Below are 24793 nucleotides of genomic sequence, written 5' to 3'. Positions count from 1 at the left end.
AAGTATGTTAGTCTTGGTACCTGGGCTGGATCTCTCCTCCTCCTCCGCTCTCTCTAAACATCTTGAGCTGCACCTTACACCTAACTGTGTCACTCGTTGTGGTGTGGAACCATGGTTAAGAAGCACTGTCCTAGAGCATCTTATCCACAAAAATGTGATTTAAAATTCTGTAGCATTCACGTAACAGCCCTTCCCCGTAGGGTGAGTGAATAGCCCTGTCTCTGTCCACATTAGAGGCTGTTGAAGGCAGCAGACATCATTTCATATTACCCTAGAGTAGAGTTGGCCAAGCTCTATTTGTCAGTCTCCAGTCTTCAGCTTACTTGACACCATTGACCCTTCCCTTTTTCTAGCAATGTGCTTTTCTCCTGACTCTCCAGACACCTCCCATTCCTCCTATTTTCCTCTTTCCTGGAAACTCCTTTGTACTTTCCTCGTCAGCTGCATCACTTCAGACCAACCCAACAGGATGTTGGAGTTCCTCCTGGCTGCATCTTCAGTTACCTTCTCTTCTCATGGCTGATCTAGAGAATGCACTTGCTGTTCTGCGGCCACCGAAGAACTAGTGACATATTAGAATAAATGACCTATGCTGGCAGAGTTTTTTTTGTTTTTTTTTTTTTGCGGTACGCGGGCCTCTCACCGTTGTGGCCTCTCCCGTTGCGGAGCACAGGCTCTGGATGCGCAGGTTCAGCGGCCATGGCTCACGGGCCCAGCCGCTCCGCGGCATGTGGGATCTTCCCAGACCGGGGCACGAACCTGTGTCCCCTGCATCGGCAGGCAGACTCTCAACCACTGTGCCACCAGGGAAGCCCCAACTGACAGAGATTTTTGTCTCACTTGCTTGTTACTGTATCTCCAGTGCCTAGCATAGTATTTGGCTCATAGTAGATACGTAGAAAATACTTATTGAATGAATGGTCACCCTGTTCTGAATTGAATCAGCTTCCAAACTTTGTCATTTTCAACTTAAGGTTTGTTCCAGCAAAAGTTTGAAAGGAAGCTAATGCCCGCAGAAAAGAAAAATAAGCACCTCTCTACACACATATCACCAGGGATAACTGTTCAAAGTGAACAATCTGCTAAAGCCACTGATACTCCAAAGAAAATTAATATATTTGAATTATAATCGCTGTTTAGATCTTACAGTTTCCTTTTCATACTAGTTCTAGCCAGGCTAATATTTTCGAGGACTGAGTCTCTGATCAAGTCTGATATTTTAAGTTAATAAGTGTTTATTCTTCCTAATTCAATTTGTAAACCTCAAGCAGACATTGGAATTTGGCTATTATTTTTTTCCTTGCAGATTATGTTGTTAATCAATTTTCCTAGTGTAGGCGAACTTTGTGGCTAAGCATGGCACGTTGGATTTTCCAGAGATATGAGCACATCAAAACATGTCCTACGCTACATGCTTTTACTGCAGTATGACAATGATAGTCTTATCAAGAGGGGAGTTGTCTGTTCCCTCCACCTGACTCTGGGTGGACTTCTGTAAATGCCTTGACAAATAGAATGTGGCAGACGTGAGTTTTAAGGATAGATCCTTAAATAACTTTGTCTTTGTTTGGTGTGTTCTCTCTTTTGGGGCATACGTCTTGGCACCCCCAAGGTAACATGATAAATCTGACCACCTGAAGCGACTGTGCTGGAGAGACCACAGGGGGATGGCATATAAAGCTAGAGGGGGTACCCATAACCGTTTGAGTTTTCCTGGCTCAGGTTCCAGTCATGTGTACAAAGAAGTCTTCAGTATAACCCCAGCGCCAGCCATTGTCTGACTGCAACCTCATGAGACGTCCAGGGACAGGACACGTTGGTGGCAATGCTCCAAAACTCTCGACCTGAAGAAACCATGAGAAGTAATAAATGACCACTGTTATTTAAGTCTCTGAGTTTTGGGGTATGTCATTATACAGAGTTAGGTAACTGAAACTATAGGCATTGTGTGTGTTTAATTTTTTGTATAGATATTTGATTACTGTTAAGTTTAGGCTTTTTGATCTTTGTTTCATGTCATGGTACCTGTTTACCAATGAATATTAATTTTCTTTTTGTATTGCTTTCTTCTACTCTATTGGAACATAGAGAAATGCCATATGATCTGTCTTATATGTGGAATCTGAAACCAGAAGCAGAAGAACAACAAAAAATTAAGCTCATAGATACACAGATCAGATCTGCAGTTGCCAGAGATAAGATGGTGGATGGGAGGAATGGGTGAAGGGGTATAAATTCATTAAAAGTTAAAATATATTAAAAAGCAACAAAACCCAGAAGCACAGTGTTATGCATTCCCCATTAGTGTGTCATATGAAATAACTCACCACCTTAAAACTCCCCTCTACTTACATTACCAGTCTGTTCTTACATGTTGTCTACTTTTCCCATTAGTACCATTAACATATTAAAAAAATAAATAAATGAAGTGGCTGAGTTAAGTAAAACAGAAGGAAAATAAAATAAGATAAATTCAAGAGTGTGGTTATCATGTTCTTAGGTCTTGTTAATGGTATCTATTTTTTTTTTAACATCTTTATTGGGGTATAATTACTTTACATTGTTGTGTTAGTTTCTTGCTAATGGTATCTTAATGATGAACCAAAACATTGCAACATTGGCAATTTTCTTCCTTCCACTGTTATTCTCTACAATTGTCCAAGATTTAGCACATAGTCTTACTTTTTTTCCTTCTTCTAATGATGGAAACCAAGCTTCTCTCACTGGAGGTAATGTCTTCTAGAGCTGGGTCAAGGAGTAGAACTGGTGGTGAAGGATACACCTACTGTTGTTTCTAAGTGATGGTGACTGTTAAATAGCTTAGCATCTTTAAATCACTGGCACTCATGTTATGGAAAATACAAATCAGTCTCAAGATATGACCTGATGTGGTCTTTGCCCTGGGGAAGGGTAAAAAGCATGTTGACTGGGCAGTCATTTATCTTCTGTTTAGAGTTCTCCGTATCTCTCTGTGCACCTTGGGTACAGATATGTAAAGGACATGGATATTCTTTAAACAAGGCTAGAGGGAAAAGAAATGAAAACAGTTGTTTGTTTAGGGTGGTAAGATTATGGCCTCATTTTTATTTCATCTTTATGGTCTTTTAATGTTGTTTTAAGTATCTTTTCAATATAAATAAGAAAAATTTTTTTTAAAGGTTTATTACATATCAGATGTTACTGGCCTCCAGGGTATTTGAAGTCTTTGGAGATAAAACTCTCATTATGCAGACAGCCTCATTCAATCATTCTAGCAAGGCATTGTGGGAAGCACAGAATCCCAATGGAGACAGTGTTCTCACAGAGTCATAAGGGCCTTAAGAGGTAAAATAACGGGCTGTGTATATTAAGAGTATGAACAGTTTCTTTTCATCAGAAGGTACCAGGGCTGTCTTTCTGAGGAAGCAGAAGCCACCCTGTGGAAGAATTGTACGATTTAGGAGGCGTGGAGATAAGGAGTCCGTGGTAGTGGTGACCAAATATGTTCACTTCTCCTTTCATCCAGGCATGTGGTTGAATTGTACTTGTGGTTCCTGACTAGTCATGGCTGTGCCTTGTGTCACTTTGGGACTGAGTATCTAACTTCTGGTACAAGATCCTGCAGAGTTTTCTTTTGCCCTGGCGTGTCTCCTAGCGATGTTTGAGCTAGTGGTTACTCTGTCCACCTGGATGCCTGAGTAACAAAGGTGGACAGAGCTGATCTACTGGCCCACAGTGGACCAGTAACAGGCAGGAAGTTTGTTATCAGCCACTGAAATTTGGGGGCTGCTTGTTATCACAGCAACACTTAGCTTAATCTAATTATATAAAGGACAAAGATATTCAGAACAGAAAACAATATTAAGCAAGGTATGAGGAAATGTTATACATAGCAAAAAGGTGATTCTGGTTGGAGCCTGGAAACGTTAGTGAGCATGGGGAAAAACAAATTGGAAAGAGCTGAGAGCTACCATGGCAAGCCTGGGACTTTGGGCTAATTAAGAGAAAGCAAACCTTGGCAGTGTGTCTGGGCCTTGCCTTTAATTCATTGTGTTAGTCCATGTTCTACCCCCAAACTGAAAGTTTTGCAGAACTTATATTTAAGGGAGGGACCTTCCTTTAAAACCTTGGCCAATCTTAAGAAACAAACCACTTTGCTGGTGTAATATCCGAAATGATGCCTTTTCACCACATGGTGGCCATACTGTGAAGTCCATGTAGCTGTCTGACTGTGGTCCCTCACCCCTGGACGTTGGTTCTCTTCCTGGGGCCTTGTACAGTGACTGATAGGAACTCAGCATTAAGCATGATTTTATTGGGGTGAAGAGAATCTCTCTGCCATGAGCAGATGGCTTGATCCTCTGAGTCAAGTTTGTATATCCATTGCTCTATGTTATCTTTTTCTCCAGAGTGTGATGAAAATGAATTAAGGTTTATAAAATGTTTGAAGAGGCATCATGAAAAAAAAAAAACTCTATGAATTAGATGGTGGTAATAATAAAGTTAGAATTGAACCAGAGATTGGTGAAGGAAATTCAGTTTGATTTACATCAAACAGGCTTAATGCTGTGAATGACTGGTAAAGTTAAATCTTATTTCTGAAGTTCTTAAATATTCCCATTTCTAACCAGGGATTTAATATCATTTTAATGCAGTTTTTTACATGTGAATTAATATAATAAATGTCAGTGTTGAACAGAATAAGGTCATATTTTACTACTTTGACCAGAAGTGTAATCTTCCAAGATTCAATTTTATTACTATTATAACAGTCATACTGGATAAGGTCACCAATATTTCTTTCCAAATAATATAATATATGACGACAGATTTTATACCAACTTCAGTTTTTGTGATCTGGATTTACATTCTGAAACATGTTGACAAAGACATACCATGGACGTTTCTTGGTCAAATGGCAGCCTGGGGAAGACGTTTCCCTCTAATTTATGGGAAATTTGAAAATAGATAAAAGAAGTAGTTGAAATGTAGCATTTTCTTGATCATATTATCCACTTGCTTACAGATAATTAAATTCTTGAGGGGTTTAGTCTCCCACTCGAAAGGGAAAGGTGATGTTTAAAGACCTTTCAACAAGTGAAACGAAGAATTGCTCTCTGTTCCCTGGCTGTGTGCGAGCCAGCTGGCTTCGCCTGCGCAATTCATTTGAGTGACATGTTCATTGAATCAGAAGAGTTCAGGGTTGTCAGGGATGGTAAAGGGCAACTAGCAAAGACATTCACCTTGACCCTCGTCTGCAGCATTCTCACCAAGCGATCAATCTCTGCTGGTGTCGCTCCATTGGGAATAGTAAGGGTACCTTTCTTACACCGTTGTTGCGAAGATTTAATGAGGGAATACGTGGAAAGTGCTTAGACCCATGTCTGCCATGTTATAAGTGCTCATAAATGCTGCTGTTTTTGCTATTAGGAGTATTCTGTGGGCCACCACGTCTGGAGACAGTGTATTTCCATCTTCATAGACCTCTCACTGTTAAAACACTTGTTCCTATACTGAGCCCAAAGCTAACTTTTATACTTACTAGTTTGTTGTAGTTTGGGCTTTAGGGATCATGAATAATAATGATGATGCCAATAGCTGCTTATTAACATTTACTGAGCGCTTAGTATGTGTCAGTCTCTGTATCCAGTGCATTGTCACATTTAAAAATCGTTGTAGATTACTTCAGAATACTCAAGAGTAGTAAGAATAGTATAAAGGATGCCCATTTCCCTTCAATCAGAATCAATGGTTATCTTGATTTTGCCATACTTGCTTCATCTATTCTCTTCTGATTTTGCTCACATATTTTAAGGCAGTTCTTAGAAATAGTTTGATCTTAACTCTGCGTACATTGGTATGCATGTTTAAAAACTATAGAAATATCCTAATATAACTAGAATGCCATTATCATATTTAACAAACTCAATAGTAATTTCTTGATACAATGTTATATTCAAGTTTCTGTGATTGTTTCAAAATGTCTTTCTGTCATCAGTTGATTAGACCAGAATCCAAATAAGATCTTCACAGTATATTTGCTTATTTATTTTACTACTCTTTTAATACAGTATTTTTGTGACATTGACTTTTTTTTTTTTTTAAACTGGGTCAGTTTTCCTGTAGACCATTCTGTAATCTGAATTCTTCTGTTTGCTTTCCCTTGGTGTTATTTAGCTTGTTTCTCTACCTTTTGTGTTTTGTATAAAGTAAGTCAGCTCTAAGGAGGGTTGTGTAGTAGTGTAATTACTAACTACATCTGACTATTTAAATGAGTATCAGATAAAAGTTTTTAAAAATTAAATATTGAGGGGACTTCCCTGGTGGTGCAGTGGTTAAGAATCCGCCTGTCAGTGCAGGGGACACGGGTTCGAGCCCTGGTCCGGGAAGAGCCCACATGCCACAGAGCAGCTAAGTCCATGTGCCAGAACTACTGAGCCTGTGCTCTAGAGCCCGCGAGCCACAACTGCTAAGCCCATGCGCCTAGAACCCGTGCTCCGCAACAAGAGAAGCCACCGCAATGAGAAGCCCATGCACGGCAATGAAGAATAGCCCCAGCTCGCCGCAACTAGAGAAAGCCCACATGCACCAACGAAGACCCAACGCAGCCAGAAATATCTTAATTAATTAATTAAGTAAAAAAAATTAAATATTGAGTTGCTCCCTTGCTTCGGCCACATTTCAAGTGTAGCTTGGGTAGCATATACGTAGAACATTTCCATCCTCGCAGAAAGTTCCACTAAGCAGTGTGGTCTAAGGATTGATTATTTTCAGATCCAAGCATTTGTAGTAGTGCCGTGTGCTTCATATCACATCTTGTAAGGAGGCACAATGTCTGGATGTCCCGCTCTTAGGGTCCTGAAATTGATCAGCACATTTAGGTAGTGACATCCTGGTTCCTCCATTATAAAGTTCCCATTAACCTTTTATCTAAAGCCGGAGTTCTTAAACTTTTTTGTCAGGGGTCCCTTTTTGGCACTTTGCAAAACCTGTAGCTCTCTTCTCCCAATGGTTTTTAAATGAGGAAAATTAAGTCTATAAAAACACAAAGGAAATCGATGTTACTGAATAACAGTTCATATAATGTTAAAGAGCAAATTTATGGTACAGTGAAATATATACTACTTAAGTACATAGTAAATAACCAGAACCGGGTGGCAGGTATAATGACTGCTAGAATTTTGTAATCCTCATAGAGCTGATGGATCATTGTGGAGTAAATAATATTTCAAGGTATCTGCAATAACCATAAAGTTATCGCTTTATATTTTAAAAAATATGTGATAAACATTATGAAAAAAAATCATAAGCACTACTGTTACAATGGTTTGTTGATTACATTTGTGATTTAAGGAAATGTAAAATTTCAGTTAGAAGTTAGTGAAAACAAGTAAACACCTTTTCTTTTTTCTTTTTCATCTTTAGGTATTCCCTTTCTTCTCTCCATGTATCTTCCCTTAAGTGTCTCTGGAACTCTACCCCCCACCCCCCACAGGTTAAGAACCCCTGACCTAAGCCCTAATTTATCCATTAATAATTTTATGTAACTCAGTTGTCTCATTAGGGATTGAAAATGGTCGTTTGTGTAAATCTGTTATCCCTTTCACTTTTAGAGCTGAAGAACCTTAAATAACTTTCCATCTCTAGAGCTGTTTGGTTACCTTGAAATATACAGTTCAAACAGAATGAATACCCATTTTGCAGATGAGGTCACTGAGACTCAAAGAGTTTGTATTCCCAAAGTCAAATTGGTAAAATGTGGTAGAAATGGCACAGGAATCCAGATCTGGGGCACTCCACATCACACACACTGGATTCAAGTTCTCTCCTCTTCTACCATTTACTAGTTGCTTTCTGTTCTGTTATTTACTTGGCAGTTAACCTGCATCTTCTCTCCTTCCTAAATGACAGCCTTTCCACTGCTATAGTTTGAAGATAGGCCCTTGTATATTCCTTTCCTTTTTCTCTGTTCTCCCATATCTACGCTTATTCCTTCTGTGAATGTGCTGTATACTGTCCCTGGTGGTTCCCAAGTTGACAGAAAACTCCATGAGTAGCCTTGCCAACAAAGATCAGAGTGAGAAATCGCATCCCTCAACCCAATACCAGACTTGCATTCACAGTCTGAGATAAAAATGTGTTTTGTGGAAACAACATTTCTCTGTCGACTCATCTTGAGCTTATTCGCAACAAAAATTCCCAAGCTGTTTTCACATATGCTGCTGTAAAGTGAAACTCTTCCATCTTGTAGTTTAGCAAATGGTGGGCTGGATGTGGGGAGCTCACCCACTTGGAAGAATTCTCACGTTTAGATTTGTCTGAGGGCAAAACTTAGGAAAAGGAAGACAACCCAGAGAATTTTCCGTTTGTGAGTATGAAACATCATCTAGGAGAATAACAGCGATCTGCCTTTTACTTATTAAAGTAAGATACTAGTTTCACTTTAATTCATTTATTGTTTGGTCATTTATTTCAACGAACATTCATTCAAATAGTCATTCACTCAGACATTTCATCCACCCACCCACTCACCCACCCATTCATTCAGTGTTCAGGCGAGTGCTTTCTGTCCAGGAACTCAGCTGGGTACTAGGAAACAGATGAAAAATTGACTCCCGCTCTGAGTCCAGTTTATATTCTAGATAGGAAGTAAGTAAACATAAGGGGATACTACAATTCCAGCGTTTGAAACAGGTTCTTAAAGATACAAACATATGAAGAGTTACGGAAGAAGGGTGCTTTAAGTGCAATGGACAAGTCCCCTAAGAGGTGACCTGTGAACTGAGACCTAGCCAGGTCCTTTGGATTGAGGGATGAATGAGATGTGGCCTTTGTTTTTAAAGAGCTTTTAGACTGGTGGCAGGTGATGCCCTATGGAAAGAGCATATCGTAGAGCATTGTGAGGGGAAGGCTATAGCTATGTCTGCATCTTCTTTGTTGTCTCAAACCAAAGATTTTGGCAGGAATTTTGCTTGTGGTTCTTCATCCATATGAAATAGAGGACATGCACGGTATTGACCTTACTGTTGTGTAATCCCCTGCCTTAATAGTTGCGTACAAGAGAACATTTGGTGGAGAAAACCTAATGCTTAATTTAAGGCAGAATTAATGATGCATTCAGGGGTCAGGAGGTTTGATAACAGCAGTTCTCAACTAAGCTATTCGGGGGAAAAAAATAAATTGTCAACTTTATTTTTGCCAGACAGTCTGTTGGGGGAATTCAGGAGCATATGACAATAGGTGTACCCTTCCTGGACAGAATGTTGGACGAATACATCTTTTTAAAGCCATTTATAGTCCTTGAATTTCCTCAACCCACTCTCTCCTGCTATTACTGAGATGCACGCTGAATATGATGCTAGTTCCTGGCACAGGTTTTAAATTTGTGGCCCATTAGCCGTAACTTTTATTTGCCCCACCCAGTGTTCTTCATGAATTTAAAGTACAGACAGTCTTCCCTGCGTACAGCACTGTGGGATTGAAAAATGGCCATTAAAACTGGAACCGTGGAAAGTAATCTTAATCATCAATGGTGAAAATTACGATGGTTCCATGACCTTTAAATTTTTCTTTTCTTTTTTTTTCTTTTGCGGTACGCGGGCAGGCCTCTCACTGTTGTGGCCTCTCCCGTTGCGGAGCACAGGCTCCAGACACGCAGGCTCAGCGGCCATGGCTCACGGGCCCAGCCGCTCTGTGGCATGTGGGATCTTCCCAGACCGGGGCACGAACCCGTGTCCCTTGCATCGGCAGGCGGACTCTCAACCACTGCGCCACCAGGGAAGCCCGACCTTTAAAATTTTCATCAAAACACTTAAAACTATTCTACTGTCTGTTAAAAGTGTATAGGAAAATAATAATATTAACACTAATACTTATACAGCATACTAATACTGGTACAGTGTAATTTAAAACATTAGAAATATTGAAAATTAAAGTGCATTTTTTTCCTTTGGAAAACACTTATCAAGAGTAGTTTGAACACCACTTGCCTTCTTTTTCTGGTAGTATGGCTTTCAACACAGACTGAGCATCTTTTCTATGCCTTGGCAAATTTCATACTCCTTTCAATTTCCAACTTTTTATCCTAAGTGCTCTCAATGTGGTAAACTACAAAGTTTTTTTTACGATGTTGAGTTTTTTGGTGGCATCACTTCCTCTGGTACATCTTCCATCCTTTCACCATAATAGCTTCGTACATTTTTGTCAGTAAGCTTGCCTTCATTAAGCTCCTGTGGCTGCACATCTCGTGAACAGCAGCATGGTTCCAGTAGTCAACTGTGTCTCCTGTAACTTCGTTTACATTCAATTCACATTTCACTTCCAGAATTATCACTTTTTGTTTCTTTGTTGCACTTGCATATTTGTTGGCCAGTTCCCTCTTCTGACTGTCTATTTTTATAAGAAGTCACCAAGGTTTAATCAGTGGAAGACCAGTAGGCAACACAACTGCATATTTTGCCGGCTGTGTGTGACTGAGTGACAGATGCACAGCGACAATCACTGACAGACTGAAAAAAGTGACATGGGATGCGAATAACATTGCAAATCTGTAATACTAATTCCTCTCAATTTGAATTTTCCTTTTCTTCCCCCTTTTCCTATATTAAGCTGAACCAGATGAGATTCTGACTAAGAGTTTCTTTTCAGAGAGAGGCTTGTGTTTTTTCCCTATACAGACATTAGTGATGATGGAATCTCTCTACTCTGTGGCATAATATTTGAAATTGTAGCCTACTGGAGGAACTTTTAGTCATCAACAAGAAATGCGTGACACATTTTAGCAATGATTGTGATTCAAGAAATTTTAACTTTCTTTTAAGTGATGATGGCAAAGATGGCGGTGATGATGGTAACGTTAGTAATGACAGAGATTGAGGCCAGTGTCTGATTCCCCATGCCAGAAGACTGTTGGGTGGCAAAGATATGTTTTTCATATCTGAGCATATAAAGAAAATGGGAGTGAGTTTTAGGATCCTGCAGGAGCAATGACAATATATAAACGTAAAACTCTTATGGAACTGTCAGAACATCTGTTTCCACAATTTTTGCTTTCCTCAGGGAAATGCTTAAATATTTTTTTTGATTATATACAAAATGAAATTCAAATATGTAGAAATCTTGAGTTTAAGTTGGCATTTTTGTAGACCCTTTTAGATTATTTGGTCTCCTAATTTAAACATTAGGCAAACGGTATTATCTGCTGTGCTGTCTAAACACAGACCTTGAAAAATGATGGGCCGAAAAAAGTTACAAATTCTAAATGAACTTAAATATTTTAAACATTTTTAGAGGCTTGTTTTGTGTTTTGAGGGTTTTTTATTGTTAAAAATTATGTTTTGAAAGATTCAGACAGTTACAACTAGAGAGGACGAAGAAACAATAACTAATTCCTAGACCCTGACTCCAGTGATGTTCTAAATTGTAATGCGGAAGGAAAATACAGAGATAATTTGAGAGAATGAACTGTGGCAAAATAAGGGTGAAGTTTTAAATGTGGAATCAGTGAGGTTCTAGGTTCTAAATGATAACACTGATGTTGGTGAGTAGTGGTATTTAAATCACAGATGCAAGTTGCAAAGAGGGGTATGCTGAACAGAGGGAGGTTTTTAAGGAATTCACTTCTGTTGACTTTGTTTGTTTGTTTGTTTGTTTTTTGCGGTACATGGGCCTCTCACCGTTGTGGCCTCTCCCGTTGCTGAGCACGGGCTCCGGATGCGCAGGCTCAGCGGCCATGGCCCACGGGCTCAGCCGCTCCACGGCATGTGGGATCTTCCCGGACCGGGGCACGAACCCGTGTCCCCTGCATCGGCAGGCAGACCCTCAATCACTGCGCCACCAGGGAAGCCCTGACTTTGTTTCTAAGCAACCATTGTTCAGCTTTTACTTTATGGTCTGAAATATGCTATTCTTTAGAAGCAAACAAAACTCCAAAACCCCCAACCTTATAACATTCTTGTAAAGTTGGTATAAATATTAACCCAGCATTAACAGTGACACTAGGCTAAGAGATTTGAGGAAGAAAGAGTGGCTCAGATGGAGTTTCTTGTCTGAAACTCTCTATTTCTGAATACATTTCTTCTATTATTATTGTTTTAGAGAAGTCAGAGCCTCTTGTGTCATTGGCAGTTGACTTTATTAGAAGAGTTTAAGCAGATGGAAAGAACAAAACTTTTTCCCTTTGCAGGCTTTGGGGGTTTAGTAAATAAATGCTGAGCTATATTTGCATACAAATTGCTATCATGAAAAAGCATGCTTTCTTGACACTCTGGCAATGTTGTTCATTGCTGAAATATTTATTTTTAATGAATTACCTTTTTGTTTTTAGAGGCTGCCTGATTAACTTATTCTATTCTGGAAGTTACCAGAGTTACATTAAAATGTCTTTTGCTTCCTGTTCTGGAAACATTTGGAAATCACTTGCTACTTAGAGTTTTCACTCTTCTTTTTTTCCCCTCCTAGAATTTTCTGCATTTGTATTGTTGTTAATGATTTAGCCCATTCTTTCATTTTAAATGGATCACACAGTCATTTTTGTGTCCCGCTGTCTTTTGTTGGAAGAGACATGTCTTAAATTGTTCACTGCTGAATCAGATTAAAATGACTTTAGTGTTAGGCTATTTAAAAAAATCTTTAGTTTGTCTTTTGTGGAGGGTTCATTCTCATGAACACATTGCTCAAACACAGAGTCAACTTTTTTTTCACTCTTCAGGAGTGTGTCTATTAGATTCTAAGCTAAAATGAATGAAAGTGTGAGCCTGTTTTTAATCACTCTTGGGGACAAATTTCAGATAATTCTGCTAATTTAAATGAGTGATTCTTATCTTTGTTGGAGTCAGGAGACAGAATTTTTTGCATAATGAAGACTATAGGAGAACAACACACACATACACCATTTTGCAAACAATTTCAGGAGATTCATAGAAGCCCTGGAGTCCATCTACACGCCCAGGTTAGGAAAGTCTGTTTAGTTGGTTTCGGGAAATGTAAATTCAGGAAGGTAGGGTCTCTAAATGGTGAGCCATATGACCTAGCCTCCCTTCCCCAATCTCCTAAATTATATCACTTTCCCCACACGTACTCAGGCCAAAACCCTGGAATCTTCTTTGATCTCCCTCTTTCCTTTGCCTCCCACTCACATCCGTAAGTCTTGTTGCTCCTGCCTCAGAAATGTATCTCAAATTCTCTGCACCTCCACTGCCACCACCATAGTTCAGACCTGTTTTGAATCTCTTATCTAGTCTCCAGTAAAGGCGTCCACCGTGGCATTCAGCTTTCATCCTTGCTTTGATTGAATCTTTATTTATTGATTGATTTCCCTACACAGCATTTAGAATGATCTTTCTAAAAGAGAACTCAGATTCTGTCATAAACCTCCACTCCCCACTGGCTGAAATGTTTTGGAGGCTTCCCCAGGCACAGAGAATAAATCCAAACTGCCAGCCAAGGCTGCAGAGAGCTTGCACACTTTCCTGACACCCCAGATAGGCAGGCCAAGCGTGCTCCCCGTTTAGCAGTGTCGGCTTGGAATGTGCTTGCCTTTGCGTCAATGCATCTCTGTTTTTTTCTGTCAACCCTTGTCTCTTTCACAATAGAGACTGCATTTTGATGTGTTTCTTGCCTTTTGTTTGCTCACTCTCTAGAATGTACACCTTTGGAGGGGAAGGGATGCATACGGCTGGTGTGTGCTGTTTTCTCAGTGTCTTACACATTACCTACCAGATAGAATGATCTTAATTAGTTCCTACTTAATGAATAAATGAAAAACATACGAAGTCCTAAAAAGTGTTTTGTCTTTACCCTTTCCTCCAAAATTTGGCTTTATGGGCTTCCTTTAGTAATTCACTGAGAAGGTCATTTGTTAAACACTTGTTGAATACTTTCCACTATGAAATATTCTCACATCATTTCTCTCAGATTGCTAACTCACAGAGGATGGGCATTTTTGGGGGGGGTGGGCGGTTAAATTCAGAATCTGTGAGAATGCCAAGCAAGTATAATGAAGGCTCTCTTTCTGTTTTTTGAAAGAACTTATTTTTCTGTCAACATTTATATTTGTCACAGAAGAGATTTCATCACTGTCACTAAAAGAGCATACAACATTGTTATCCTCAGATCTTCCAAGCTCCAGTGAGTTAATGGTCTACAGGTTTTCCACTTAAAATGTAAGCACCGCCTTTGGTATGTGAAGGGAAAGTCATCTTATATTTATTGTTTGCTATGCCTTTAGCTGGGTGTCTTTTACTTTTTAAATTTTTTTCCATGGTAAAGGATAGACTGTTTTATTTAGACTAAAAAAATTATTAATAAAATTTTTAAATGTTACTTTCCACTTACAGTTAATTAAAAATATTGGCTGCATTCCCTGTGTTGTGCAGTACATCCTCGAGCCTGTCTTACACCCAGTAGTTTGTACTTCCCACTCCTCCACCCCTATATTGCCCCTCCCTCCCCCTCCCCGCTGGTAACCACTAGCTTATTCTCTATATCTGTGAGTCTGCTTCTTTTTATTATATTCACTAGTTTATTTTTTTAGATTCCATATATAAGGAGTATCATGTAGTATTTATCTTTCTCTGACTGACTTATTTCACTTAGCATAATGCCCTCCAAGCCTATCCAAGTTGCTTGGCCAATGGCAGAATTTCCTGCCTTTTTTTTTTTTTTTTTTTTTTTTTTTTTTTTTGCAGTACACGGGCCTCTCACTGTTGTGGCCTCTCCCGTTGCGGAGCACGGGCTCTGGACGGGCAGGTTCAGCGGCCATGGCTCACGGGCCCAGCTGCTCTGTGGCATGTGGGATCTTCCCGGACCGGGGCACGAACCCGTGTCCCCTGCATCGGCAGGCGGACTCTCAACCACTGCGCCACCAGGGAAGCCCAGAATTTCCTGCTTTTTGTGGCTGAATAGTATTCTATTGTGTGTATATATATATATATATACCACACCTTCTTAATCTATTCATCTGTTGATGGACACTTAAGTTGCTTCCATACCTTGGCAGTCGTAAATAACGGTGCTATGAACATTGGGGTGCGTGTGTCTTTCCGAATTAGTGTTTTTGTTTTTTTCAGATATATGCCCGGGAGTGGAATTGCTGTATCATATGGTAGTTCCATGTTTAGTTTCTTGAGAAACCTCCTTACTGTTTTCCACAGTGGCTGCACCAATTTACATTTAGCTGGGTGTCTTTTTGATTAGGAATTCGGGACTTAGCTTTTTTTTTTTTTAAGTGCATTTCCCTCAATTATTTTCATGTAAGTAAGTTGAGTCTGGTCTGGTTCAGTGGTCTCTTAGAAAGTTTTCCTAGATTAAGCAATGAATAAGCACACATGCCATCTGCTCTTCCATCAAATATTCATTAAAGGCCTACCCTGCATCAAACGCTATGTATGGTGCCAGGTGAACCTGACTGCTAGGGAGTGTTTCATATCTTCTAAGAATGTGCTACCTGCTAAATATTCCCTTTTAAGGTCTTCTTCTTTCTTCTCCCATTTTCTATTTCTTTTCTCCCATTAAGGAGTCTCTCTGTTCTATATTTATGGTTTGGCTGCTCTTTGCTTTCATGTGGTATCTGAACTGTGGTGTTAGGTTGCTCCATTGGCCTGTCCAACTGCGCTGAAGATCTGATGGGAAATGGAATTTTCAGTGGCTCTTTAGGGGCATCAACAAACCTGAAGTTGGAATCCATGCTTTTCGGGACCTGATAAAACTTGCCCTGGAAGGATGCTATCTACACGGGAGCTTGGGTTTCGATCTGGCCACCCCATAGAAGTAGAAACTCAACGTGCTCTCTCCTTATTCCCAAACTGGGTAGAATATAAATGTGTACATGGTAAAGTGCTGTTAAATTATTTATCTTGCTTGTGGTTTTCCAGCAACTCTCCCATGAATTGCACATCTTTAGCATTACTTTCTGATCTATACTAGACGAAAAAGCTTTTCACAGAGTTTTTGAAGTGATTCTCACAGCAGAGTGTATGTGTGGTTTTAAAAAATTTTTTTATATCACTCATTGGAAATGATCCTTAAATATTTCTTTCAGCTGCTGAACGTACTTTATTCCTCTTCTATTGAAACACTTCTCCAACTCTTAACACCTAAGAGCGTTTTTACAACATTGTCATTGTGGTGTGTTCTCACCCCTGTGTTGGCACATTATGGACAGATACTTCTGCGTGGCAGTACATTTCTTTTTCAATACTCTCCTAACCAGAGTGATTTAAAGTTCACATACTTCTGTATATTTGCAGGACTGTACCAATAATACTGAATTTTTGTAATGGTTATTCAGAGACATTGTAAGACCTAGAAATGATTCCATATCATTAAGGAAAGGGAAAAGGAGTCTTGGAAAAAGTATTTCTTTTGCTTTCTAATTAAAGAATGGCAGATCTTTTGTGTATATGCTGGTATTCTTCCTTCCCTCATGGCAGCTAAAACGAATAAATCTCCCCATTCTTCCCTCCTTATCCCTGTCAAGGCCTCAGAATCCTCTTCACCATACTGTTCTAAGCAGCTACACAAATTATTTGGAGTTAGCAAAAGAGATGAAACCCATTTAACTTGCTGTAGTCCCTGGGAGAACAGGTGATGAGCAGAGCCCCCACTGACCTGTAGGGCTGATCCTGGTCCTGAAAGCACAGTGACATTGCTGGTTGCCTTGCAGAAGGAGAGAGAGCTTTGAGGTCTCACACTGGCAGTTAAATGCTCTAGTTTGTAATTGACATAATCACTTCTGCTCACGACTCCTTGGCCAGAATGCCTTCAGCTTCACCCAAGCACAAGGATACAGGAAGTATAATCCTGTCATGTGCCTGGAATGGCAAGAATGGAAATCGTGAGCCAGTTTCACTAATGACTGCCATGTTCCATTTGATGTATTTTAATGCTCAGCTTCTCAGCATATTTCACTAGGCAGAAGGCCCTCTTGCTTTGCTCATATGATTCGTAGGATATTTACTCTACTTTTTGGTTAAAAAGCTGAGATCTTCAGGCATCTCTGTGTGTAGGTAAAGGAGGCTCAGTAGTCCCAACATCCTTTGGAACAGTTGTCGTATGTAGGGTTCTGCAAAAAAAGAAAAACAAAATAGTCTTACTGCTTAAAGAAAAAAAAAGCATATGAGAAATGCTGCTTAGTATCTCTCTCTTTTTTTTTTTAAGTCAGAATGCACGTTAGTACATGATACATCCTGATGAGTCCTGCTGTAAAGAAACCTATTTTGCCTCATTTCATTCAGTGTTTCTTAATCTTCTTTGACTACACAATATTTTTTTTCTTCTATCATGTGTAATAACATCTCATGGAAGCAGTGTTCTGGGGAACCACTGTAGTAAACACTGCACTAGGTACCTGGAGACTTTTATCACCTTGGGAAGCATTGAAACAGCATGGACAATTTTACTGCATGGCCCAGGATTCTCACTTTAGAACTGTGTGACCTTGGATATATAGTATCACTTTTTTTGACCTTTGCTTCTGAATGTGGATAAATGGGGGTGATATTATCTACCTCAATGCATTGCTGATTATCACTAGGACGTAATAGGCCGCAAACAAATGTTGTATATTCTCCCCTTCCCTTACTGATATCATTTACTTTCTCCCACATATTTAGTTTAATATAAGCATGTAACTTTTTTTCCGATTCTGATTCTCTTAGGATAATCAATATAGGATTCTTTTGCCTTGAAATATTCACAGACGATGCGAAATTTAAACCAGAGAATCTGCACCAGAGTGCATCCCGGCTGCGGGCTCCTCTTTCATTTTACTTTCTTTGAAAGCCACCCATTTACTTCTCTGTACGAATATGATTCTCCCCTCTAAGCATCCAGATCGGTGCAGAAGTTTGGGGATTGCTCAGGGCAGATCTGCCAGGGGAAAGATACCTGATTCCTCTCCCACAGTTGACTAAGGACTTGCTGTATCTTTGGCCCAAAGCATTCTCCAGGACACAACATGAGAATTCTAGAAGATACTTGTGAGGTGCTTGCATTGAGATCCAGGTATGAGCAGAATACTATCATTATCTTAATTACATTGTGCTAGAATGTATCATACTCTGCAAATTAAATTTGCTTAAAATTACATTCATGCCATTTATGCTTATGGTTGATGAATATTCTATGAAGTCTTGAGTTACTGAAGTGGGTTTGTTAATATCCCATAAAGAAAGGTGTGGCCCAAACTGTCAAGACGCTTCTTCAGAATTGTATTGGTTCATTTTTTGGACAATATTTCTACCTTTCTGCTTAAAAACAAAAATCACAGAATTACCTACATTGCGAGTAGTAGATTACTTTTGAGATGCCACCTACTTTGATCCAAAACTCTGCAACTGTGCCACTTAAATCAATTGAATCTTTTCTCAGAAATACCTCACAGTCATCCTGGTGTTGTTTTTTGAAGTGACATTAAGAATTATTTTAAACATTTGCAAGGACTAGGATTATTTATTAGAGCAAATAATGCGTTACACGGGGTCTACAGAAGTCTGCAATGCAAACTGGAAAGTTCCTTGTTTGTCCTAAAACTACATACTCATCTACAGTAGAGATGAATACAGACTCTTCTTTTTTTATTAGTTCAGAAGAATGACTCATTCTTCATCATATTATTTGATGTCAACTTATTCCATATTCATATATACACATGTTAATCGGCTTCATTGGGATCAGTGATATTTTGATGGTTTGATTTATTTTAGTGACTTTTCTATTCTGAATCCCTAGAGTAGATCAGATTTGGCAAAATAGATGGGAGCAAGTCTGAGCAACTCTGAGAATAATATTCTGCTGTTGTCTTTAACTAATCATCTGAATCAGTACATTTCCATTTCTGTGTCATGACTCTATATTTAAATATTTCATATTTGTCATGGAAATGCTCATAAAAATTATTTTTTAAATCATCAGTTATTATCTTTGATGAGCAAATTTCAAACTTATCAAATTTTTTGGAATAACAGTGTAGCAACATAATGATCATTTGATATTGTTGGGACAGTTCTCACTTTTACAGCATCTCATTTTGTTTTTGATTCCACCAGACCTTTGCAGTTGTTTTTGTGGTTCACGACAGTTGTTGGCTATCAGCTGGGGTACCTTAGTTCTCTTTCACTTGGCTGTTGTCTCCAGTAGCCTAGCTGGACTTTTTCCACAGCGTGTTGGTCTCAGAGTTCCAAAAAGACAGAAAAAACAGAAGTTGCAACGTCTGTTAAGGCCTGACCTTGGAAAATCACATAGCAACACTTTGATCACATTCCACTGGTCAAAGCAAGCCACAGGCCGGTCCAAACTCAGTGGGAAGGGAAATAGACTCCAACTTTTGGTGAGAGGAGCCGCAAAGTCACTTTGCAAAGGGGCATGTAGGATGGGAGGGATTCTTGTGCTAATGTTGGTGAATAAGCTACCACAATGTCTTCAGGTGTTTCATTGGTGTAAAGATTCCATTTTATTTCTTTCTTGCATTGTGTGTATCCTGAACTGGCTGTGTGTCAGCAAGAGTTCAGCACAGGGTCTGGTATGTTGCCACGTCACTTTAACGTGGCAAAAACACCCTACATGTTCATGCAAAAGGACAGAGACAGTCACTTCTGGGCTGGTGGTGAGAGTGGAGAAGAAGAGGGAAAGAAAAGGCATTACCCAGTTTCTGGTAGTCCTTGGTGATATAAATGATGCTATGAGAAAGTCAATGGCTCCCAATAATTAGACTGTCCAACAGGCAATGGGATTTTCAGTGTGTCCGACAGCCTGACTCATTGACATAGACTGTAATACCTAATCTTCCTCCTATCTGTCAACCCAGGGGAGCTCGAGTTACCTTGAAGAAACTGAAGCTCAAAGCTGGAAAAGGGCAAAAATTCAGGCTCTGCATCCCTCTTACTTCCTACCGCTGATAAAGATGGTTCTCTCATTCTTGATCCCCTTGTTCACAGTTCCCTGTTAGAACAAGGGCATTCTCAGGGCTTCCTTTGCCCAGCACTGAGGCTGCCTTCCACCGTGGGGCTGTACGTCCCCTCTGCTTTCTTCATTTGAGGCTGGGTTTTTCTCAGGCAGTTAGCAGTTTTGCACAGTCTGTTTGTATTTCATGAAGTGTGATTCTCTTCCATGAACAGAAGGACTCTGCGAATAGAGGGCACACTTTTAATGAGAGGACCGTCAGAGACTGAGTCATGAAAGCTATACAAAGTGTAACATCACAGTGCTATGCTTAATAACATGGACTTTGGAATCAGACAGATTTGGGTTGAATTCTAGTTTTAGTCTCCTACGGAGTGTACTGTCTTGCACAGATTTCTTATTTTCTGTAAGCTGTAATTTCCTCATCCGCCAAATAGGAATTATAATAGTCCTCCATTGGTTTGTTGGAAAGATGAAATCAACGAGAGTCCATATATAAATGAAACGGTGATTTTGGCCAAAGGAAGAATACCCGACAACTTTCTTTGATGCATAAATTGCTAGGCCATTTTCAAGGATAGGTTTTGGTCCAAATTTGGAGAAATAGTTTCTGATTTTAGAAAATGGGAATGCAGGACCATCCTGAAAAGTTTGTCTAACACCCCTAGGCAGAGTTAGATCCTGACTTCTCTATGCTCCCACAACATTCTGTACTGATTTCTATCAATAGCACTCATTTCTCAGCGTCGTATGATCTGTTTATGCTACATGATAGTTTGGGATAATAGAGTGTGAACACTTCAAGGTCAGTTACTCTGTCACATTCATCTTGGCATCCTAAATTTTCACACAGACGCTGGACTGAAAGGAGGCTGTGGTTGTGGGGTGGATGGATGAGTGAGTTGCCAGCCAGCCCTCTGTTTGGTTCACTCTCCTGTTTGTGAAGTCCGCTTTAAATCTCATCTGCACTAAAAAGTCTTCTTTGATTTTCCTCTGCTATGAGAAATCCCTTTGTCGACCATAGGAACTAAATCATAATTATTGACCTTCTCTTCTTTAAAAAAAACTGTTATTACTAAATGAATGTGTTTCCTTTAGACTATAGGGAGAGGCCAGATCCCATTTGATAATCTCTTTCACAGGCTTTCAGACATAATGAGTACTGGATAAACATATTAAATTCAATTGAGTAGATTACCTTCTTTGAGGGTTCTCATGCACGTTGGCTAAAAAGTCTCTTCAGCGGTGTTAATTCTACGGAGAGAGGACCCAGGGGAAAGTGTGTTCTTGTAGCCCATGCGCAATATGGGATTTGCCCGCTAGCAAGGCCTAAGAGTCTCCAAATTAAATTATATGGCACCTGTGATATTACCTTAAAACAACTGGCATATAAACAGTGGCAGAAGAATTTCAAGAGCCGTCTGCTGTTCTTCAAAATTAATTTGCTTTCCCTGAGTTGCTTGTCTAGGAACAACATGGAGCACATGGTACCCACCATCTTTGGGTAATATGGTATTTTCTTCTAAGGCTTGTGCACTTATTTTGAGGAAATAATTGTATGCTCAGAAGAATTTGTGAATAACACTGTTTTGGTGCTCTCACGTGTTTGTAGATCACATGCTTCCTTTTTCCATTTGGTAGTGGCAGAAACTCCTTGAGTGGTAATGGGGAGTAAGACTCATGATTTATCTATGTGGTGTTAATACCACAACACATTTTATGGTTGTGATTAGTCTCTCAAAGCATCAGAATTATTACAGAGTCATGAAAATGTTCTACTGTGTTGACATATTTTTCTTAGAAAGGTAATTTTTTTAAGATACGTAATATTTTTCGAATATGCTATTAAGATAACATTGTAGTCCTCAATTTAGGAAAAGAGGAATACCCTCCCCCCACAATACTTTCAGTTTCCTTTACTTAATTTTTTTCTGATGTGATTCCTCTAAATCAAGGGCTGACACTTCAAGGCCCACGGGCCAAATCTGGCCAGGCTCCTCTTTTTGTATATAAAGGTTTCCTGGGATATAGCCACACCTGTTTGTGTTCGTATTATCCATGGCTCCTTAGGCATATGGCCCACCAAACCTAAAATATTTACCATCTGGCCCTTTGCAGAAGAAGTTTGCTGATCTGCTTTGACTTCTTTATGAACCTCTTTATATTTTCAGGTAGCCATGGGATAATTCATCCCAGGCAGAGGTTCCCCATGGTTACTCTAGAACCCTTGCCTTATTCAGGTGCCCCAGGTCCCCACTGCATTGGGCAGCCCTCTGTGCTTCTTATCTGTGCCCCCGATAGTACTGCGGTTGTGTATTTCAGTGCCTGTCTCCCGGACCGGAAGGACAGGAACACCTTCTTATTCTCCTTTGCTGTTCCCAGAGCCTAGTACAGTGTCCACACTTAAGTGATGCTCATTGTTCATTGAAGGAACAAATGAGTTACACGTCTCAGTCACAATATAAAGCAGCATTTTAATAGGTACAGTTTATCTGAGACTCTGAGTATTGTAGAAACGACTTCTTTCTAGTTATAAAAGGGTTTTTTAAAAAGGCTTTTGCCTTCACAATTTTATTTCCTTTGGGCTCATGTGAAAATTAGTTTATGTTGAAAATGAGTTTACATTTCTCCAGTTTTCATCTAGCATTAGTTCTAACCATCTTAAGGATAAACTTCTTTGAATTAAAAAAAATATATTGCAGACTATCTCAATCTTGTATAGATGATTGAAAAGTAAATGAATGTCATCTCCATTTTGTCAGGGTTTTAGTACTCAGAGGTGGCTGATACAAGGGTCTGGTTTATTCTTTATTCTCTCATTCCAGCAAGACTTCCTAAGCATCTCTGGTGTTGTAGGTGGTGGTGAAAGAGCAATAAACAAGACAAAGCCTTTACTTTTGTGGAGCTTCCTTTCTCATCTGGGTACATAGTAACCAGCCAAGAAAACCACCAGCTGGTGGCAGGGGGGCTGTGAAAAGATTAAAATAGGGTGATATAAGAGTGAGAAAGCAAGTAGCAGTTTAAAGTCCCTAGCAGCTAATTGTTCTTTTGAGAGAGTGGCATTGGAACTAGGTTCTGAATGATAAGAAAGAAGCGGCCATGTGAAGATCAGGGGGAATTGATCTAGGCAGAACAAATAACCAGGACAAAACCCCCAAATCTAGGAAGGAGCTTAGTGTGTTTGAAGAACAGAAAGAAAGCAAATATGGCAGATGTATAGTATGCTAGAGGGGAGTGAGGAAAAAGAGGCTCAGGAGGCAGGTAGGCATCAGTCAGGATGCAGCCTACGGTGAGGTCAAGGCTCAGGCTCTTGTCTTCTCCGGTTGTAAAGGAACTGAGGGAAGACGGTTGATGCTGACTGTCTCATGCCCAGTTAGTGCCCAGAATGGCCCCAGGGAGTGTGACGGTTAGCGAATCTGCTACTGGCCAGGTCAGCTTCTCACACTGCAACCAGAGGCTCCAGAGCCCCACGGTGTGTAATGCCAGACCCAGCTACCTCCGTGTAGAGTGATGTGGAACCCACCTGGGTGGCCATTTCTAGGTTGAGATGGCTGTTTGGCCGTCCTCTGGGTCCCAACAGAACAAAGACAGTGATCACCCACATGACCACCTGCAGAAGTAAGCACCCTTGAGAGTAATCTCCATTTCATCTTATTTTTTGCTTCAAAATGTCTGTGTGATATGCAGATAAGATGACCTTTTAACAAAAGGTTGGGTTGCAGGGAATATTATGTCAGGACAATGTTGCCTAAATGGGTTGCTGAAAAATATTCACCTAAATGAGAATGTGCTTAGCCGTTGAAATCTTTTGTGATATGTTGTATTTCTATATTAATATTCAGTTACAGTAAAAAATGTATGTGATGTATCACCCTGCGGTTAGGTAGGTACAGGATAGAACATCTCACACGTTCAACCATTTTGGTTCCGTTCCATAAACAGTTTGATTCGTTAAACTCGGGTCAAGCTGATTCTTAGCACCGGGTAAGAAAATGGACAGGTAATAAGATACAGTTTTTTATGGCATTGGAAAAAACTTTTCAGATGTCATCGATATTACTAAAGTAACGTTAGACACAAAGATTGCCAGATTCGTTCCATCAGTTTTCACAGTAAGCAGTTGTTTCAATAGAATGTTATTCCCTTCCCAACCTAGTTGCTGTGTGCAGACATAGCCAGCCACAGTAATTATGAATATTGTTGGAAGCTTGCAAAATTGTCATCTTGCTGTGGTTTGGTGAAGTCAGAGCCGAAGGGAGGGTGTAAATTAAAGCAGGGAGGAGGAAGATGGGGAAAGGGCTCTTTTAACAGCAAAAAAAGCAACTCAGTGGGAGTGGAGGCTGGCAATCAGCTCAGACGAAATGAAAGGAAATTCTCCATTTCTAAATGGTTCATTGACCCATGATAATAAAGCAGCCCTTCCAAAGAAGGATAATTATCTTTTTAAGTATCAGATGCCCTGTGGGTGAAGGCCTCCCTGCTCCTCTCTTGAAAAATGAACTCAGATTAAACAAATACTCGTTCTCCTAGTTTACCATTGACATAAATTTCCTGATTATGAGCAAAATTAATCAGTTTTCCCTCTCTTTTTCCCCCTGTCTTATGGAAATGAGGCCCACCCAGCTGAGCTCAGTGCATTTCCCCTTGGGTCCTGAGTCCTACCAATAGTGTGGTGGGCTAAAATGTTTGATATTCTGGTGAGACTAGCAACTGTAGACTTGTGGTTTTATTATGCCCCTTAGCTGCTTGACTCAAAGCAGAAGCCTGTTCTTTTAAAACAAGAAAAACGAAAGAAACAGAAAAGAACATTAGCTTTTTTTCTCCTGCTGGTACCTGAAAACTCAACAAAAATTAATGTAGCTTGTGTGTGTATACACATGTATGTGTACATGTCTATATGTGTATACCATACACT

The 24793-nt window shown here is 39.8% G+C and overlaps 1 protein-coding gene across 24 annotated transcripts in view; it reads left to right on the top strand.

Annotated features, from left to right (window-relative positions):
* FHIT (fragile histidine triad diadenosine triphosphatase) overlaps positions 1–24793 on the top strand; it is a 1451419-nt gene that overhangs the window by 1158194 nt on the left and 268432 nt on the right. The window lies entirely within an intron of this gene.

The sequence above is a fragment of the Tursiops truncatus genome, chromosome 10 (genome assembly GCF_011762595.2).
Source record: "Tursiops truncatus isolate mTurTru1 chromosome 10, mTurTru1.mat.Y, whole genome shotgun sequence".
In the NCBI taxonomy this organism is placed as follows: Eukaryota; Metazoa; Chordata; class Mammalia; order Artiodactyla; family Delphinidae; genus Tursiops; species Tursiops truncatus.
The sequence above is the reverse complement of the archived record's forward strand: the minus strand, read 5'-3'. Positions and strand labels throughout refer to the sequence as shown.